The following is a 5,767-nucleotide window of genomic DNA, read 5'->3' on the forward strand; positions in this document are numbered from 1 at the left end:
TTCTTTCTTTCTTTCTTTCTTTCTTTCTTTCTTTCTTTCTTTCTTTCTTTCTCTTCCTTTCTCTCTTTCTCTCTCTCTCTTCCTTCCTTCTCTTTCTCTCTCTCTCTCTCTCTCTCTCTCTCTCTTTCTTTCGTTTGTTCATTCGTTCTTTCTTTTTTTATTCGTTCTTTTGTTCTTTCGTTCTTTCTTCACTTTACATCCCAGTTGCAGCCCCCAGTCCCCCAATCACATGGCCCCTTCCCCACCCTCTCCTCATTTTCACCTCTGAGAAATGAGAGATCTCTCCCAGGAAACCAACCCAGGCTGGTACCTCAAGTCACTGCAGGACTAGGTACATCCTCTCTCACTGACGCCAGACAAAATATCCCAGTTAGGGGAACAGGATCTACAGGCAGGTAGGCAGGCAGGCAGGCAGGCAGGCAGGCAGGCAGGCAGGCAGGCAGGCAGACAACTGACAGGGACACCTTCCACTCCAGTTGGTAGTGGACCCACATGAAGCTCAAGTTGTACATCTGCTATGTATGAGCAAGGGAGAGGGGCTAGGTCTTAAGTCCAGCCCTTGTAAACTCTTTGGTTGGTGGTTCAGTCTCTGGAAGCCCCAAGGGTTCAGGTTAATTTACTCTGTTGGCCTTCTTGTGGAATCCCTTTTCCCTCTGGGTTCCTCAGTCCTTCCCCCAACTCTTCCACAAGACTTCCTGAGCACTGTCAAATTTTTGGCTGTGGGTCTCTGCATCTGTTTCCGGTCAGCTGCTGGGTGGAGTCTCTCAGAGGACAGTTATGTGAGGCTCCTGTCTGTGTATGTGGGTTAACGGATACAAACATAGCCTGAGGCTCCAAGGCAACTGAAGGAGGAAGGCAGGCCTGCAGTGAGTCTGTATAGAGTTTCTAAGAACAGCTTAGCTCATTCCCCCTCTCCCTCCAAACTGGCGGGAGGCGGGAGGCTACCACATTCATTTATGTCTGTCTCACCCAGGACACCTGTGTACTCAGGCCAACAATGACAAATACAGCTGTCAACAGTGTCTTCACATGTTGCATCATTGTGACAGGGCTTTGACCATCAAAGAGTCATCCCAGTCTCACAGTATGTCCTTGTGAATCCACAACCCGTGCAGTCATGGTAGGAGTTGTCTCCTCCATCCATACATAGACCTCTATAGAGACATGGCTGACTGGTACATTCACCTAAATTGAGTTCACAGTGGTTTCCAAGGCATCCAGGTGCATAGTCACAGAAGTGAGCCCCTAGAGCATGCTGATGCATGGCACTATGCATGGCACTATGCAGACATGGCTGGGATCCACAGTCACCAACTCACAGTTCACACCAGAATACACTTCCTATCTCATGAGGCATGCAGACTCATCTATGCAGGGATCAGAAACACATTCATCCACTTCCAAGTCACCATGCCTGCCTTAGTATCCAGGCACACAGATGCAGGAGTAGCCATTGATTCCATCCTGGCACACAGCAACATTGTGGCAGGGCCTGGAAGCACACTCATTGTGATCGGGCTCACAGAACCTTCTAGCACATCTGTCAGGGAAGATACAGACAGGATGCTCAGGGCACATCTGTCAGGGAAGATACAGACAGGATGCTCAGGGCATTCGTGACAGGTGCGTCTGTGTGGGCAGGCGGTCCCTCCACAGGAATTAGTGGCAGTTCCAGGGGTCAGTCCCTCTACCTAGGAGGACATGGGGCACAGGAAACTCTTTTCTCCTGGGATATTCGTGCAAGGGGCAATTCCTCTGCAGGAGCTGGAGAAGCAAGGATCTCTTAGATCTCACAGTCTTTGTCCAATGATGGCATTTAAAAAAGAACTGCCTAGTAATACTCCATTGTGTGCATGTAGCACATTTCTATTCTTTGGTTAGGGGACATACTGATGTTACTTTTAAAAAATGTTTTACATTTATTTGTGCATGGGGGACATGTGTGAAGCAGAAAATGTGTGGGTGTCAGCTCTGCCCTTCCATTAAGTGGGTTGTAATGATTAAGGTTCAAGTGGTCAGGTGTGGTGGCAAATTTACCTACTGAGCCATCTTTTCAACTTTTCCCCCAACTTTTCTTTTCTTTTCTTTTTCTTTTTTTTTTTTTTTTTTGGTAAAATGTTTCAAAATGCAAATGTATTGATGTTTTTTAAAACAAACAAACAAACAACAAATAGTTCCATGCTAGGCTCCTCTCAAACTCCGTTTGCAGCCAATCATGGCCTTGACCTTCCTGCTGGAGATTCCAGACAGGCAGCACGGTTTACCATTTGTGTGGTGCAGGCAGGGGGATGACCATAGCACCAATCTGTCTCTATCTCAGCCCCGTGAAGATTTTCTAAGGTCAAAATTTAATGTACAGTGTAACTACTAGTTCTCTGTGTCTAAAGAAACCAGCCTTTCGAGTATTATTCTGCTCTTAGAAACATTTGTATAACTGAATTATCTTAGAAAAATATTATTTATTACAGTAATTGCTGATTTTTATCAGGCTTTTGACTACTTAGTAAATTTATCTTGAAAGTCTAAGTTCACCTACGTTTTCTATTTAAGTCTTCTAGATGTCCACTTTACAAACAATTGTTTTAGGTGATTTTAGTATATACAACACTGTTTAATACTCAATGTATCTGTGACTGGAAACATATAGAGCTGTGTATCTGAGCTTGGACTATGTGGGAGTCTGCAGAATTAAAGACACATAGTGAATGCAAACTGACCTCACAAACACTTCAATCTATACAACAGGCCTGTCTGGATTTTCAACATATAAAATAGACAATAAAATTCTTTTCACTTTTTTTTTTTTTTGAGACAGGAACTCACATATATTAGGCTGGCCTCAAACTTGTCATGTAGCTGACGGTGACCTTGAACTTCTGTTCTCTGGGTTTCATGAGAGGCATCCAGTACTATTTTAAGACAAATCTTGTATGTATGTATGTATGTATGTATGTATGTATGTATGTATTATTTAATTATTTATAATCCTGCCATTTCCCCCCCTCAGTCCCCCATCTCTCAGTTCCTCATCTCATCCCTCCTGCCCCCCATTACCAAGAGGATGCTCCCACATTACCAGGCCTCTACCCTCCCTAGGGCCTCAAGTCTTCTGAGTGTTAGGCGCATCTTCTTTCACTGAGGCCAGACCAGGCAATCCTCTGCTATACACGTGTTGGGGGCCTCAGACCAGATCATGTATGCTGTCTGGTTGGTGACCCAGTGTCTGGGAGTTCCTGGGGTCCAGGTTAGTTAAGACTGCTGATCTCCTCCCCCTAATTCAACCAGAGGGGTCCCCAACTTCAGTCCAATAGTTAGGTGTAAGTATCTGCATCTGTCTCAGTCAGCTGCTGGTTGGGCCTCTCAGAAAGCAGCCATTCTAGGCTCCTCTCTGTAAGTACACTATAGTATCAGGTGTCTCCCCATGAGGTGGATCTCCAATTGGACCAGTCACTGGACTGCCTCTCCCTCAGTCTTTTCTCCATTTTTGTCCCTGCAGTTCTTTTATACAGGAACACTTCTGGGTTAGAAATGTTGACTGTGGGTTGGTAACACCATCCCCCCTCTTGGAGCTCTGTCTATCTACTAAATGTGGATGTTTTAAGTTCCCTCTCACCAATGTTGGGCATTTTATCTAAGGTCACCTCCATTGAGTCCTGAGAGTCTCTCACCTCCCAGGTCTCTGGTACTTTCTAGAGGGTCTCCCCACCTCCCACCTTCAGCTATTAAGAATGAGGGTATCATGAGTTTTGCAGGCAAATCCATGGAGTTAGAAAATATCATCCTGAGTGAGGTAACCCAGACCCAAAAAGACATGCATGGTATATACTCGCTAAGTGGATATTAGTCCAAAAGTACAGAATACCTAGGATAGAACCCACAGAATTTAAGAACTTTAACAAGTGAGGATGCTTCAACCCTACTTAGTAGGAGGAAGAAAATAATCACAAGAGGCACAGGGAGTGTGTGTGTGTGGGGGGGGGGGGCAGAATCAAGTATGGGAGTCAGAGAGCTCAGAGGGCCAGCAGAATGAATGGAAATATGCAGCCTCAGAAGGTGGGAGGTAGGGGACCCTCTACACACTTCCCTTTTTAATTAGTATCATTTGGATAAACAAACAAACAAACAAGAACCTGCCAAGTGGACAGCACTGCTAATTGAGAACCTGGCCCACATCTGTTTCCTTAGTGTTTGTATATAAGGCTACCTGTACATAAGAAATAAATGTTTGTGGTCAACAGCACTGTAGTGCAGTTTCCCAATATGCAAGAGTTCTAAGGTTTTGATTTTTGTCAGTGCTATAGATTTATTATCCTAAGTTAAGGATGTAAGTTTTTCTTCAAAAGTAGAAAGTAAATATATAAAAGACTTCTGTATAGTTGTAATGATGCTAATTGCTGCTGGCTTCTTTATTGTCCCTCTTGTATTCCACAAGCCTTCCATGATATATATCTATGTATGTATCTATCTATCTACCTACCTATCAATCATCTATCTATCTATCCATCCACCCACCCACCCACCTACCTACCTACCTATCATTAGTTGTAGGATACCACAAACAGGACAGAACTGGATTTCACAATGGGCTCCAGGTACTTGGCCTAGCAGTCATATCTGCACCCCTCTAATATTTGCATACCTCTAACTGCTTGAATTTGGCATTAATACCTTAACATCTGTTACCCTCCCACATGCAACCAGACAGACTAACCAAGGCAGATCTCATCCCTGTAACAAGGGAATCAAGCGATTAATCATTGATGTCTTCTGTCTTCAGTCAAGTGTTTGGGGTGGATGGGATGATGTTACCATCGAAACAGAAGTCATGCTGGGCCTGGTAGCTTCTTATGTGTAATGCTGGGCCTGGTAGCTCTTATGTGTAATGCTGGACCTGGTAGCTCTTATGTGTAATGCTGGACCTGGTAGCTCTTATGTATAATGCTGGGCCTGGTAGCTCTTATGTGTAATTCTAGCCCATGGGAAAAAAAAGCTCAAGCAAGGGAATGAATTTAAGGTCTGGGTTTCACACCAAGACCCTATCAGGGTGCCAACAGAAATGGAACCAGTGGTGCCATTTCTTCCAGTTGTGCACAGTTGCCCCAGGCTTCTAAACCTTTGTCTATTTCTATCCCACTTCTGTCATTTGTTTCAGACCAAGCCACTCTTAACCCCATACCTTACTCACAGGGCAGAAAACATTTTGACTTAAAAAAAAAAAAAAAACATGAGAAATACAAACCAAAAACTTGTGGAACTTTTCTTTTCCCAATGAACCATGAAGAGGAGTCTGGTGGAGTTGGGTAATAAAGCACTTCCCTAATAAGCCCTAGAACACTGTGCTTAGATGTGGGAGGAGTCTGCAACATAACCAGAATCGTGTTGGTAAACGCCTGACACTAGAAACTCAGCAGAACTCAGGGGGTGAGGAGCAGTCTTCTTATACAATGAGATATCAGAGGTGGTATCTACTAAACTCGCATTGGCATTCAATTTCTATCAGTATATTTATTAATTTTATATACTTGTGATCTCTGAGTTTTATTGACGTTTCTAAAAAGGAACACAAAGTACACTGGTCACCATAGAAGCTTCCCACGGATCAGTAGTCTTTGATGCCTGTCAGCCTCCAGGTTTTCAGAACACATACAAAACAAACATTAAAACCTGAAGAATGGGGCTGGTGAGATGGCTCAGTGGGTAAGAGCACCCGACTGCTCCTCCAAAGGTCCAGAGTTCAAATCCCAGCAACCACATGGTGGCTCACAAC

This window comes from Mus caroli, chromosome 6, assembly GCF_900094665.2.
Source record: "Mus caroli chromosome 6, CAROLI_EIJ_v1.1, whole genome shotgun sequence".
NCBI lineage: Eukaryota > Metazoa > Chordata > Mammalia > Rodentia > Muridae > Mus > Mus caroli.